The sequence below is a fragment of the Eublepharis macularius genome, chromosome 2 (genome assembly GCF_028583425.1).
Source record: "Eublepharis macularius isolate TG4126 chromosome 2, MPM_Emac_v1.0, whole genome shotgun sequence".
NCBI classification, from domain to species: domain Eukaryota; kingdom Metazoa; phylum Chordata; class Lepidosauria; order Squamata; family Eublepharidae; genus Eublepharis; species Eublepharis macularius.
The window spans coordinates 110,713,507-110,729,624 of NC_072791.1; positions in this window are offsets into that span (position 1 = coordinate 110,713,507).

Sequence of the window (16,118 nt, forward strand, 5' to 3'; positions counted from 1 at the left end):
ATCTAAGCTTATCCACTGGATGACACAGTAGAGAATTTTGGGCCCAGAATAGGTGGGTTTCTGCCAGGGGAAATCCACATTAGATCACTGTATTATTTTATCTCATTTGGTCAACAAATACACAAAGAGAAAAAATTCCAAACTATTTGTTGCCTTTTTTGATCTTAAGGGAGCATTTGACTAAAAGTGCAATCCTAAACAGCAGGATGGAAACTGCATTGGAAGAGAACTATGCCTTGCACAGGCATAAATGACCTCAGGTAAGTGAGCACACTGCCGAAAGCTCTGCCCATCAGCCTTCTGCCGTGGGTACTTTGAGCATGAGGTGGGAGAGAGGGTACTCACAGTGGCGGGCACTGAGTGCACTGGGGGGACTTAGCAAAAAATCTGAGAGAACTTTGCTCTCGCTCAAGGGAAGAAGGAAAAAGTTCAGAATGTCTGGCTAACTAACAATAAGCACTCAAGTTTCCTTGTAGGTTATCTGACTCTGAAGTTCCATCTCAGTAAGGAGCGAGGTAGCACAGGTAGGCAGGTGATGGGGCGGTGGCTGACACAGCTCACTGATTTGTGCTGGCTGCCCCATCACCTGAAGGCTTAGTTAGCCTTGGCGGGGGAAAGGACGGTGGCAGCAGCCCCTGCCTGCCCCAGAGGCCCAGAAAACTACTCTTGACCAGGTGTTTGTAACTACTTGTTAACTTTCTCCCTTAAAGGTAAAATCACCCCAAGGCAGAGCGCTTCCTCACCAGAGGGTCTTGCATCAGCTGGTTGCTAGCTGCACCTGTGGGGCTGCCGCTGCTGTTCTCTATTATGTGCATCTTCTCAGATGTTGGAGTTTGGGCTTTGCCTTGGCCATGGACTGGGCTGGGTTACTTGCAGCACATGTTTGTCTTTCCCTTGCAGGCACATTGTGAATCGTTCAGGAGATGACCGAACATGTCTGCCTCACCCCCCCCCCTCCCCGTAATCCTCTGTGAGTGTCATTCAGATCCAGCCCAGGAAGCAATATCTCAAGGCAGTCCGCATCTCAGCCTCACCCCTGGGAGCGCAAAACAAGGGCTGCGCAAAATGCTTTGGCTCCCTTTCCAGCTGAGGGGCATTGGCGCTTTTTCCAGTTTAATAAACCATGTTGAAAAACAACAAACTTCTGTGTTTGCATGCCTGACTGATATTGCCAGTAGCCACCCTCTCAACTCCCTGTCACACATGTCCTTTCACACATCCCTGCAAATGTATTAAGTGGCGCCCAGTCCAGCCTCCCTGCCCCCTTCCTCCCCTCAATGTAACTTCAGGCAGTGGGGTGGGAATTGAAGTGTGGCCCATGAATGTCTGCGGGGGGAGGGGCATTGAGGACTTTCATTCTCTGATAGTCTGAGCTGCTGGCATCTGATAAGCCAGGAAGATGGTCGCTGCATGTGGAAAGTTGCTGCCAGGGGGTGGGGTATGTGTTTGTGGAAGCAGGGATGGACTTGGGCAATCTGGCGTGGGGAGGGCCTGTCAGTCTACGCTGGGGAAGGGCATCTTCCCAGTACTGGGGCATAGCTGTCAAGGTCCAGTCCTCGTTCTTGCATTGTAGAGATGCAGTGATGTGTTCAAGTGGCGCCACAGCAAGTTTGTGCACGCTTTTCATTCTCCTCGCTTCCAAATGGCTTCCTGGCTCCCATGTGGTTCTCAATGGATGTTCCTGTCACTCATTGAATACCCCACCTACCCCCCACCTGCATTTCTGGAACCTGGGGACTAATTAGTCTTCAGGTGGTAGCTGGAGATCTCCCAGAATTACAACTGATCTCCAGGCAACAGAGATCAGTTCCCTACTATCTGACCCTACTTTTCAGGGAGTGGGGAACCTGTTTCTTGTGGTGGTGGCAGTGGCGACATGGATTTGCAGGTGCACCAAGCTGCAGCCACCAGCCTGGCCCTCATTGGAAATGGGGATGGACGGGCATGAGGGTGGGTGTTCGATCTGAACCTTCACTATCACCTCTGCCCGCTTCCCTGGCAGGGATGCCTGCTCTCTGATGGGGGGGGGGCTATTAGCAGCAGCGGGGATCACGGCCTACCCATTGGCTGCACTGCTGCTTTCCCCTTGCCTGGATGTCTGGGGAGGGGTGTGGCCATTGGCTGGTGTGAGTGGGGTTGTCAAGGGAATGGCGGGTGGGCACTCCTGGCAGCAGCCGCACCTTACCTCGTCACACTCAGGCGCTGGTGGGACTCTCTTGCAAAAATCCATAGGGAGCTGTGGAGCAGCACCCTATTTACATCAGCACATGAGTGACGATGCTTCCTTGGGGCATAGGATTGAGCTGCCCATTGATAGGGAATTACTTTGGGCAAAACTAATTCAAATGAATATTAATAAGAGACTATTTATGCTCATTAAAAAGCTACACACTTCTACAACCTGTCAAATCAAATGCTCCTTAGCAGGCAACCTAACCCCCAAAATACCCTTCAATGAAGGAGTTAAGCCCTTTTTAAAATAAAGATTAAATTTCTCAACAATCTTGCCCCGAATGTAGCTGGAGTCGGTTGCCACATCTCTAAACTTGGCAAAACTTGGCAAAAAACTTCCTGGGCCATTGTGCAATGGGCATGCTCCCCACAGGCATGACGGCATCACTTCTGGAAGTGATGTCATCATGCCTGCCACAAGCGTGTGTACACAAAGAGACCAGGAACATCTGCCTGTCTCCCTGCTCCACTGGGAGGCTAAGGGGGACCTGGCAACCCTAATTATTATTTCCATAATATCAACTGTATTCTGCAATATGTAATCCAAATATTAATTTTCTAATGATTATTTGAAATTAGATATTTAATATAGAAGTATTTTTTTCAAAAAAGTATAAAATATTCAACCAAACATTCTTTACAAAAATTATACCCCACATTTCTAGCCTCATCAGGGCTCATTATTATGTAACAACTACAATAATAACATGTCTTAAAAACACTAAAACCAAACAAGAACACTTCATTAAAATCAAAACTAAAATACAAAAACATAAAAGCAACAATTAAAAATAGGGCAGAAAGTTGGGGAAAGAAACGTGGAAAGAAATCCTTCCAACTGGCTTCAAAGGCTTTTTGTTGTAGTATTTATTACTGTGGTAAGGGGGAAAAAATGTTGCTCCATCAGTAAAGTTTCTTTTGCTTCACACTTACTTGTAATCAAACAATAGACTTTGTGACATAAAATATATACAGCCTTAGGATGGATACAACTTTTTTTCTTTTCTTTTTCTAATTAAAATTTTGCAGTGTTTTGCAAAGAGGTAAAAATCAAGTTGATTTCTCATTCAAGAAATTATTAGAGGGCATTTCACTCATGGGCAAAGGGTGAAGGGTGAAAAGCCACATATGATGGGTGGCTCTGCTTTTTTGCTTCTTAGGATTTATGTACTTATAAACGAATTTAATACTTAGTGATCAAAAGGGTTAAGGTGCAGGCCATATTAATGATTTCAGCCTAACCTCTAAATCCCAGGGTAGTACTAAAAATCTGCTACGTTTTTAATCTCTTTGCACATTTTATTAAGAGCTAAATTAAAGGCCATTGCCTTTGGATAAAGATGACTTAAAATGTAGTGAAATGTAGCGTTGTTGTGATCATGAATTCTGGCTAGCTAGAGGAATAGGAGACTATTTCTGAGGTTTCTTTAGATCTTTTCACTGGGGAGCTTCCAAGGTAACACTTGCTTTGTATTTGATGGCAGGTTTATATTACTACTGAGAAATATATATTGCATATAATTCCTTCCTGTACTGTCCTTACTTAATTATCCAGAACAAACACAAACATCTATGTCCTGTTCCAGTGGGCCCCCCACCCCCTGGGGACTTTTAATCACCTTCCTCCAATGGTGAGGAAGGCATCCTTTCCATCAAAGGTGGCCCATTGCTGAGGTGGGTTCTTTCTGTGACACCTGTTCCTTCATAGAGGGGGCCTCCTTTAATCCACAGGGGCAGACGCACTAGTCCTGGCACTGCCGGGGACCATTGGGGAAATATATTCTGGATGATAGACTAAATCCCTTCCAGGTGCAAAGGCACCTCTCCCATGGTAATTGTGGCCGCATCTGCCGCCACACTGGTGAGGTGGGATCTGCTGGAGTTCACTGCTCCTCATCTCCGTCATGTTCCCTGAGGCAAAGTGCCTGCCTCCCCTTGTGAAGAGGAGTTTTAACAACTTTCCTAGAACCATTAGGCTCGGAAACAACCAAAAGTTCTTTGGGTACCTGACTTATTTCTCACCATCTTTTCAATTTTTAAAAAATTCCTGCTTTGTGCACCACTCCCACCTGGTGAGTTGCTCATGTGGTGAGCTACAGCCCTTAACCCCCTTCTCAGTGTTAGAAATAACAATGTCTGGTGTACTGCAGCAGCAAGAAGTAAGAAGAACCTACCATGCAGGGGGCAGCAAGGATCACTTAGTTAGGACAGTGAGAGTAGCACCTCTCTTGTTTCCTGGGGGTCATTTCCTTGTCTTGTCTCCTATTGGGCTAAACAGGGCAATATCCTGCTTCTTCTCTCTCCTGCCACACTTTTTCTCTCTCTCTGCAAGATGTAGTCAGATAGCTAGGATCTATCTCTCCCTCTTTCCCTCAAGTATGTAACTTCCTCAAATAAAGCTTTTGCCTCTCTAACCAGCTCGGCGTTTAATTCCGCAGCGTTGTTTTACACTCGCTCTAACACTCAGGACTTCCACCTGGCTCTGGGCCCAAGCTTTCTGAGTTTTTATGCTCAGAATCAGGGCTCATATTGCGCCCCTATCACTGTTATCATGTCTTTAATTAGAAAAAGAAAATAGGAACAAAAAATACCATGCCCTGAGTTCAGTGTCCTATGAAGTCAATTCAGGACTGAAGCCTTGAAGAGCTTCAGACTTCAACCACAGAGTCAATGATCAAATAATAAGATACTGCTTGCAATCCTGAGCACACTTGCTAGAAAATGAATCCTGTTGAACACAGTGCAATTTACTTCTGAGTAAACACATGCAGGATCAGGCAGAAGTCCCATGAACTATGGAATTAAGCAGTAGTAGTAACTTCAAAATACAGCAGCATGAAGATTGTTATGTCTGTCGATTCCGTTTCAGTTTGGCTTTCTTCAGTGTTTCGTGCAGCTTACTTGATATTCCCTATAATATTTGAATTTTTTTTTGGATTCTGCAGACTTCCTCACGTGGTGCAAACATTTCATTCTGCTTCCATAGGGGTGGGGAAAGATGTGGGAATGAGCAAGTGTTTTCACTTCAGTCATGAAAGAGTTAAACTGTTTATGTTACCTACTTAATGAGTAAACATACTTTGAATGTAACCATTAGAGTTTCGAATAAGATTCCCGACATAGAAATGGGAGTCACTAAGCATAATGAAGTAGGATTAGGATTTTCTATTGGGCAGTTTGTTTATTAGGGGCAATTAATTGATGCTATGTACTGAAGTTTTATTGCTCTTTGTTCACTTCCACTTTTTCACTTCTTCTTGTCTCTTCTCTAAGTTACTTATCTAGCAAGATGTAGTCAGCTTAGAAATTTATTATTTTCTCCAAATGTAACCCTAATTTTTATCCTTTAGTAAAGTAATCTTACAGAGCTACACTGGAGTGTGTTTGTGAATCTATTCTCATTACTTCCAATGTGCAATCTTTGCACAATCTCTGCTATATTTCCCTACAAAAGATCACCTCATATCCACCACGTTGTTGTGGAACTTTCTGGCTGCTGCGGGTCGAATTTGTCCCACCTACAGTTTACTCAGGCACTTACCACCCACATGGAGAAATTTACATGCCTTAAAAAAAGGTTTCCCTCACAGACACCCTACCTGAAAAATAGATAACTGATTTTTGTGGAAATTCGGGGGGGGGGGAGGGGGTTGGTTGATGTCACATTACCCAGAGGTGGAGGGTCCCCCAACCACATTTTCATCAGTTTCATCAGTGACTGTGCCCAACTATCCTTCCCAGGCATGGGGGTCATTCCAAATAAGGAAGCACAAGCCTCCTTCCCTCAGGTGTGGGGAAGGGTTCTCTTGAATGGAGGAGCCCAAGTCTCTTTCCCCCAACTGTGGGAAAGGGTCCTTCCAAGTGGGGGAGCCCAAGTTCCCTTTCCCCAGGCTTGGGGAAGGCAGACATCTCATTCGCTCATGAACACCACATTCACTGAGGTAGGTTTCATCACTGACAGCACTCAACTATCCTTCCCCCGGGCATGGGGAAGGGTCATTCCAAATAGGGGAGCACAAGTATCATTCCCTCAGGTGTCGGGAAGGGTCCTTCCAAGTGGGGGAGCCCAAGTTCCCTTTCCCCAGGCTTGGGGAAGGCAGACATCTCATTCGCTCATGAACACCACATTCACTGAGGTAGGTTTCATCACTGACAGCACTCAACTATCCTTCCCCCGGGCATGGGGAAGGGTCATTCCAAATAGGGGAGCACAAGTATCATTCCCTCAGGTGTCGGGAAGGGTCCTCTCAACTAGAGGAGCCGAAGTCTCCTTCCCCCGGACACGGGGAAGGCAGATGTCTTGTTTCCTCATGGAGACATTTGCTGAGGCAGGTTTCATCGGTGACTATGCACAACTATCCTTCTCCAAAGTGTAGAAAGGGGTCATTCCAAATAGGGGAGTACAAGCCTCCTTCCCCCAGGCATTGGGGTCCTCTGAATAGGAGATCACAAATCTCCTTCCCCCTGATGTGGGGAATGGTCCTTCTGAATAGGGGAGCACAAACCTCCTTCCCCTGGGTGCGGGGAACGATCCTTTCAAACAGGGGAGCACAAGCCGAAAAGAAGAGCCCAAGGCTCCTTTCCCCAGGAGTGGGGAGGGGTCCTTCTGAATACAGGAGTAGAAGTCTCCTTCCCCCAGGCATAGGGAAGGGTCCTCTTGAATATGTGAGCACAAATCTTCCCCCTGGTGTGGGGAATGGTCCTTCTGAATAGGGGAGCACAAACCTCCTTCCCCCAGGTATGAGGAAAGATTCTCTCAAACAGAAGAGCCCAAGTTCCCTTCCCCAAGGAGTGGGGAGGAGTCCTTCCAAATACAGGAGCCCACGTCTTCTTCCCCCAGGCATAGGAAGGGTCCTCTCAAATATGGGAGCACAAGTCTCCTTCCCCAAGGCGTGAGAAAGGGTCCTTCTGAATAGAGGAGCACAAGTCCTCTTTCCCAGGGGTGTGGAAGGGTTGTCTTTGTTGGAAATAGCAATGTCTGGTGTACTGCAGCAGCAAGAAGGAAGAAGAGCCTTCTATGCAGGGGGCAGCAAGGATCACTTAGTTAGGACAGTGAGAGCAGCATCTCTCTTGTTTCCTGGGGTCATTACATTGTCTTGTCTCCTATTGGGCTAAACAGGGCAATATCCTGCTTCTTCTCTCTCCTGCCACACTTCTTTTTCCTCTCTCTGCAAGATGTAGTCAGATAGCAAGGAACCTATCTCTTCTCTTTACTATCAAGTATGTATTTTCCTCAAATAAACTTTTTGCCTCTTTAAGAAGCACAGCGTAACTTCACTGCTCTTTTTGTACTCAGCTAACAGGGCTATGGGCCCAGAACTCACACATGATGTTATTAGAGAGAGCAATTAACTTCTGCTGGAGCTCAGACAGCCGCAGGCTAAAGCATAGATGGCAGACAATAGAGGAAAGATGGCGGACTCCTGGGGAGCACAGCAGGGATTCTATGTCGACCGATTAAGTGACAAGAACTACGAGATCTGGTCAGAAAGGATTAAGGCCCGACTCATCGAACAGGAAGTCTGGGACTCAGTCAAAGATGCGAAGCCTACAGGAAACCCACAAAAAGAAGCCAAATGGGTAAAAAATGACGGCCAGGCAAGATCCATTATCATTAATGCTTTAAGTGATACACAGTTGTTAAGAGTTATTCATGAGCCAACAGCAGGTGAAATGTGGTGGTCTCTTGCGAAAATTAACAGACAAGAATCAATTAAAACAAAAAAATTGCTAATTAAACAATTGTATCGGATTCGAATGCAGCCTCAACAACAACTAAGGGATCATATTTCAAATTTCATGGAATTATCACAGAAATTAAGATCCCTTGGGAAAGAGATCCAGGATGAGAATTTGGCAATAATTTTGTTAAGTAGCCTTCCTCAATCCTATGCAAGCATTGTGCATGTCTTAGAAATGCAGGAAAATCTAAGCCTAAATTATGTGCTTACAAGATTGCAAGAAGAAAATCTTAATAGACAATTTCATAAAGATCAGTCCAATGAACATGCCTTGAAAGTTAGTTCAAGAAATGATTTCTCCTGCAGTTTCTGTGGGAAGAAGGGGCATCTAAAAAGAAACTGCCGTTTTCTTGAATCACAAAGAGCGAGTACCTCACAGTCACGCGGGATGGAGACAAAAGGCTTTAGGAATGCAGATAGAGTCAATGGCTCACCTAATGCTAATAGCTGACCCAATGCCGGCAGATCAAATAAGAACTGCTTAAATATTGTCGCAACAGATTCAAGTGTATTCCAATGGACAATTGATTCTGGGTGCAACCATCATTTAGCTAAAGATGAAGAGTTATTTGATGAAATGAAAACACATCGCGAAACACTGTATACTGCTAATGGAGAAACTCTGACCGCTCAGGGACGAGGCAATGTAACTGCATATTGTGCACTACTCAGTGGCCAAGTTAGAGAAGTACAGATTGTTGACTGTCTTTATATAGCTGAACTAAAAATCAACCTCCTATCTGTGTCAGGCATGGCTCAGAAGGGGATAAAAACTGTGTTCAAAGGAGAGAAATGTTTTATTAGCAATGAAGGTGAATTAATTGCACAGGGCACCTTAAAGGATGGACTGTATATGCTTGATTGCTCTGAAAGAGGAGTAAATCTAATTAGAAGATGCAATCACAAGAATTGTTCTCAACTAATCCATAGAAGGCTTGGACATGCTAATATAGATTATATATATCAGCTTGAAAGGCAGAATCTAATGATTTGCAAATGAGAAAATGTCCTGATGCAGAGAAATGTGTTTGCTGTATTCAAGCCAAAGGCACAAGACCTTCTTTCACCAAGCAGAGTGAGAAGCAAACCACGAGACCACTGGAGCTGATTCATAGTGATCTTTGTGGACCAATGGGAACAGTAACACCCAGTGGAAGTAAGTACATTCTGACTTTTACTGATGATTTTTCAAGATTTACTGTAACATACCTGCTTAGAGAAAAGAGCCAAGTACTGGAGAAATTCAAGCTGTACCTAGCAATGGTGCAGAACAGATTCCAGAGAAAACCAATGGCTATCCGCACAGACAATGGAGGTGAGTACGCAGGGAAGGAGATGACAAGCTTCCTAGCAGCTGAAGGAATAGAGCATCACCTGACCGTGCCATACACCCCTGAACTCAATGGGATAGCAGAGAGGAAAAATCGTTCTCTCACAGAAATGTGCAGAAGTATGCTCCAAGAAGCAGAGCTACCTCAAAAATATTGGGGAGAAGCTATCAACACTACCACCTATCTGCAGAACATGCTGCCTACAAAGGGTGCAAGCAGCACACCATTTGAACTGTGGTACAACCGCAAGCCCAATGTAAGGCATCTGAGAGTGTTTGGATCAAAGGCCTACACTTACATTCCAAAGGAAAAGAGGTCTAAGATGGATCTCAGAACAGAAGAAGGCATATTTGTTGGTTATGCACCGGGATGCAAAGGATACCGAATCCTCAACCCAGAGACAGACACAGTGAAGATTCGCAATGTGGTGTACATTGATGAAAGAGAGAAGGCAAGCAAGCCAGACACCAGAGAATCTACACCAAAGGAAGCTGATGCAGCACAGCAGCCAGAGATTGTGCAACTCTGGGACCTGACTGAGACACATGAGACACCTGCAGAGCCCACAGAAAGAGAAAGGGAAGCAGAGCCAAGTGTCAGACTCTCAGCCAGAACAAACAAAGGAGTTCCACCACTGAAATTCTCTTACCTGGCAAAAACAGAAGCTGTACCACAACCTTCTAGCTGGGAAGACATAGAAGGAATGCCAACAAGAGAAGCATAGAAATGGAGAAAAGCTGCCAAAGAAGAAATTGACTCTCTGATCCAGAACAAGACATGGATCCTCACAGAACTACCACCTGGAAAGAGGACAGTAGGATGCAAATGGATCTTCAAAACCAAACTTGATGCAGATGGAGAAGTACAGAAGTACAAAGCAAGACTAGTTGCAAAGGGATATTCCCAGAAGTATGGAGAAGACTATGATGAAACCTTTGCACCAGTAGTGAAACACACTTCAGTAAGAACACTACTGAGCATAGCAGCCGCAAGGAAGATGCATGTGGAGCATCTGGATGTGAAAACTGCTTTTCTTCATGGAGAGCTGGAAGAAGACATGTATATGACACAGCCTCCTGGATTTGAACAGTCCAAAGACAGAGGACTTGTATGCAAACTGCAGAAGAGCATTTATGGACTGAAACAGGCTGCAAGAGCCTGGAACCAGAAACTGAACCAAATGCTCATCAAAGGAGGATTCAAGCAAGGCGGGGCAGAACGCTGCCTGTACTCAAGAAAGAAAGACAACAAATGGACTTTTATTTTGATTTATGTAGATGATCTTCTCCTTTGTTATGAAAATCAACAAGATTGTGATGAAATAATTCAGCATCTGAACCAAGAGGTTGAGGTAAAGCGTCCTGGAAATGTCAGTTTTTACCTCGGCGTTCAGCTAGAGCGAGAGGAAAATGGCAGCTATCTTCTCAATCAGAAACAAAAGATCATGGACTTCCTAGACTACATGGATATGAAAGATGGAAAACCAACATGTACTCCAATGGAAACAGATTTCCTGAAGCAAGATGGAAACAATGAACCTCTGAGAAACATCAAAGTGTACAGAGAAGCAATTGGAAAACTGCTCTACATAAGTACAGTAACCAGACCTGACATAGCAGCAGCAGTTGGAATACTGTGCAGGAGAAGTGCATCACCAAGTGCGAATGACTGGCAAACAGTCAAAAGACTGGCAAGATACCTGAGAGGTACTGCACAATTGAAGCTCAAGCTACCAGCAAACGACAATCCCAGACTAGTGGGATTCATGGATGCTGACTGGGCAGAAGACATTACAGACAGAAAGTCTACCAGTGGACGAGTGTTCCTTTATGGTGGAGGAGCAATCAGTTGGACAAGTAGAAAGCAAGACCTTGTAGCAGCATCAACTACAGAAGCTGAATACATATCAGCAGCAGAAGCATGCCAAGAACTCAAGTGGATTCTACAACTGTTAGACTTTGGGATAGATAAACCCAAACCTATACAACTTTTTGAAGATAATCAATCTTGCATAAAACTTGCAAATACAGAAAGAATTGGATCAAGAACCAAGCACACTGACATAAAGAGTCACATTGTGAGAAACATGCAAGAAGGGCTTGTTGAGCTACAGTACTGTCCTACAGAAGAAATGATAGCAGACGGTCTCACCAAGCCACTTGCCAAAGAGAAGTTTCAAAGTCTACATGAAAGACTGAACTTTGTGGACTTTGTACACTAGACATTGAGAAGGGGTGTTGGAAATAGCAATGTCTGGTTTACTGCAGCAGCAAGAAGGAAGAAGAGCCTTCTATGCAGGGGGCAGCAAGGATCATTTAGTTAGGACAGTGAGAGCAGCATCTCTCTTGTTTCCTGGGTTCATTTCCTTGTCTTGTCTCCTATTGGGCTAAACAGGGCAATATCCTGCTTCTTCTCTCTCCTGCCACACTTCTTTTTCCTCTCTCTGCAAGATGTAGTCAGATAGCAAGGAACCTATCTCTTCTCTTTACTATCCAGTATATATTTTCCTCAAATAAACTTTTTGCCTCTTTAATCAGCACAGCGTAACTTCACTGCTCTTTTTTGCACTCAGCTAACAGTCTTGAATAGATGAGCCCAAGTCTCTTTCCCCTAGGAGCAGGGAAATGTCCTTCTGAATAGAGGAACACAAGTCTCCTTCCCCCAGGCATGGGGAAGGGTCCTTCCAAGTGGGAGAGCCCAAGTCTCCTTCCCCCAAACATGGGGAAAGCAGAGGTCTTATTCCCTCATGGACACCATGTTTGCTGAGGTGGGTTTCATTGGTGACTACGCCCAACTATCCTTCCCCCAGGTGTGGGGAAGTGTCCTCTCTAATAGGGGAGCACAAGTCTCCTTCCCTCAGGTGTGGGGAAGGGTCTTTCTGAGTGGGGGGGCAAGCCTCCTTCCTCCAGACATGGGGAAGGCAGATGTCTTGTTCCCTCACAGGCACCATGTTTGCTGAGGTGGGTTTCATCAATGACTGCACCCAACTATCCTTCCACTAGGCATGGGGAAGGGTCATTCCAAATAGGGGAGCAAAAGCCTCCACCCCCCAGGTGTGGGGAAGAGTCCTCTCAAATAGGGGAGCCCAAATATCCTTTCTCCAGGTGCAGGGAAGGGTCCTTCCAAAGAGGAGCACAAGTCCCCCTCCCCCAGGTGGGGTGAAGGGTCCTCTCGAATAAGGGAGCACTAGTCTCCTCCCCCAGGCATGAAAATGAGTCCTTCTCTCCCTCCCCATCCCAGCCCCAGAGTAGGTTTTCTGCTCCTAGGAACCATCATTCCACTCTGGGGGCTGTCATTCTGTTTTCAGAGGAAGATTCTCCAACTCCATTCCACATTTTCATTGCAACTTTTTGCTGCTGCAAGCCAATGCAAGTCAATTGGCATTTGCAGCTCTTATTCTATTGACTGTAAGTTTCCTGGGGCAGCCGCTTTGGGGGTCTGTAACTCAGATGTCTGAAATGCAATCTTGGGCAAACTTGGATGGTGGCTGGAGGAGAGCCTACTGAAGATTCACTGTGAGTTTGGCATCTGTGAGTGTGAAAAGGGTGTCCTAGGGCCCCCAGAAGTAATGGACCATGGACTGATGAACTGGTCTGTGAACAGGGGTGGGTCCGTGAAAGGTTTATGGTCTGTGGTCCATGAAATGTGACCGACTACAGGCTGACAGTCCATGGTTTTTTCCTGGTCTGTGCCCGCCTCTACTCTGGAGTGATTACACCTACACCTTGGGCCATCTCCATATTTCACAAATTGACTGGGGCTGCAACACCATCCATGCTGACTCCCAGGATGTAAGGAAACCATCTGAATCCCTGAACTTCTGATGGGGGACCATCCTATCTGCCCCAACCTTACAAGGATTCTGAGTGTCTGTGAGTCTAAACATCATCAGGTAACAGACAGCCTATGACAAGAGCAGTGTGGAGCAGTGTCTCCCCATTGCCAAGCCACGCATTCCATGGGGAATCCCATGAAATCCTAGGTTGATGCTGTTATCAGGAACCCAAGTGGGGTAGAGTTAGACAAGAGCCACTCTTCTCTTCACTCACCCAAGTTTCTGTGATTCATACCAGGTCAGCCTCCTTATCCAGTATGAAATCCTGAATGAGGATTTTTTTAAAAACTGACTGGGCATTCAGTTGCAGCACTTTCATGTCTGATGAGTGGATTACAGTAGTTCCCTTGGTTGAGAGAGGGACTGGAAAGAAAAAATAGCTGTGGTGGCCCATCTTCTCCCACACCATATCTCCCTTTACCATATCATTATTAGAGATGGGCACGATCGGCATTACGATTGAAAAATACCCACGATAATGGTGATCACGTGATTGGGACCCGGCGGATCAGTGCCATCCACGGCGACCAATACAACATTTGGGGGGGTGCTTGATCGGGGCTTGATCGGGGCGATTGGGCTCAGACCGGGAAGCCGGACACACAGGCGCCAGCAATCTATTCCCCTGGCAACGGAGCCAGGGGAATGCCTGAGCTGTGTTTGCCCTCCTTCTGTCGCCCTGGAAACCCGAATGGAAGCCCAGCTTGCCTTGATCAGCAGGGCTTCCTTCCAACCACGGAGCAGCAAAGCAGTCACCAGTTGGGAGAAGACATCCAGGGGAGGGAGGGGGAAGGGGGTGTTCTGTAGCCATGGGCACTCCAATCTCATCCCTGCAAATCCTGAAAGGCAGCTCTGATGGCCAAACACAGACGAGCGGCCAGACCCCCCGCTCCCTGAGGGGAGGCGGCTCGTCGCCATCTCCCCGTGCCCTCTGGGCCCGGCGGCCGCAGTCTTCACCCACCGTTCATTTCTTGCCAGCACGCTCCTTTTTGGCCTGGCGGGCGGGCACATGGGGGGTGCCGCCATCGAGCAGCCAGACCCCCCGCCCCCTGAGGGGAGGCAGCTCGTCACCACCTCCCCGTGCCCACCAGGCCTGGCGGTCACCGCCACCACCCACCTTCCCACATAGCTGGGAACAGCGGGGCGCCCCTCCGCTTTGGCCTCCCCAATCCACGATCCCCGATCCCCGATCCATGGATCGGAAACGGGAGATGATCAGTGTAGATCGCTAGTTCGGGATCGTTGCCGGTGCTGATCCACGATCAGCTTGATCGGTAATTTTTTTTCGATCGTGCCTACCTCTAATCATTACCTCAACTGTGGCGCTATTTCCTCTTTCCCCTGATGCATGTTCACCCAGGTCTTCAAAATTCTTCAAAGGACACTGAGGAGATTCATAAATGCAGATGCTTAAGAGTAATTGGCAGTTTCAGTTGAATCTGTGTCCTGACAATTATCTTTTTTCAAGGGCATACATCATTGAAGGAAGTGTGAGAGGACACATCACGTTACTAGTAACATCTGCAATATAAAACAGTTGCTCCCTTGGCTGTTCTAGTAGGATGCTTCCAAGCTTCAGAAAGCAGTGTGGGAGGGAGAGGGTTACATTCTCAGCAGAAGTGTGAGAATAATGTAGTGTGCTCTGTTGGGTAGAGTAGAAGCGGTTGTGGTCCCAGCTGGAGATATACCATAATTTAATAGTCCCAGATGGAGCCTTAGGATGATTTGATATTTGAGGCTGGCAGCCAAGCCCCGCTTTACTACATCCCTGCTTCTACACAATGGGAAAGGAGTAGGTATAGTACAATAAAGCAGCCAGATAAACTGGATAGCAAATGACACATGCTTCCAGAATCCCCCAAATCTTACATTATATCACTGTAGATGATAAGCTTTGACAGTGATAACAGTGAGTTCAAGTGCAGAATTATTTCAGAGCCTGCAGAACCTGCTATGTCCATTAAAATGAAAGGCATACCTCTTTCCATGCAAAATAAATTGGGCCATTATAAAAAGTTCAATTGTATCTGAGCAAGGCCTGAAAAAATGTCGACATACTTGGAATGATGTGACTAATTATATCTGAATCATTCAGATAAAAGGTTCTACCGTCCTGATTATGTGAATATTGCTTATCCAAGCAATTAGAGGTAGCAGAAAAATGTTTGCTCAGTGCTGTTATCCTAATATTAATGCTATTAGTGTATAGCTATTGCCCCCAACATGCCACTTTAGCCATAGTGTTACTGTGATACAGTTTTCACGTTTCTTCTCTTCGGGGTAAAAAGAATGTTTAATTGGGCCATTGCTTTAAAAGGGCACATGGAACACTGTGGGTTTTTTTTAACACCAAGGTCTGTCATCGTCTTCAGAGTATCCTTTATTTAGAGAGCAGTCCTAAGTATGTGTTGTCAATAGGGCTTACTCCTAGGAAATTGTTCTCAGGATTGCACTGTTAAGATGGCTCACCGTAATTGTGGAATTCAGGGTAGATGATAAGAATTCCTTATTTAACTCAGCATCACACTCATGCATTCAGCAAGATCATTATTATTCTCATTTTATTAGTGGGAAACTGAGGCTGAGTAATTTGGATCACAACACAGAAAGCTAATTTGGGAACAGCCAAGAAAGGTTTGCATGTATTTAGTTGTGACTACTGACGTCTTTTTCCCCTCAGAATAAGCTCCCATACTATGTTGTAAAGTCTTTTGAATCTTACCTGAGTTTTAAACATAAATTATTTACTCTGTCCAGTTTGCAGGATCTGAGCAAGTCTGTTAATTATAGCAAGTTTTGGAGGTCTTTCATTCATAGGGTCGCCATAAGTCGAAGGCAACTTGATGGCACATAACGCACATTTACTCTGTATTGCAGAATGGACTATGATTTGAGAAACAAGTTTCTCAAAGAAGTAGGCACAAAGAACTAGTTATACAGGCCACTGAAGTGTGGTCTTGCAAAAGCCATTAGGATTTG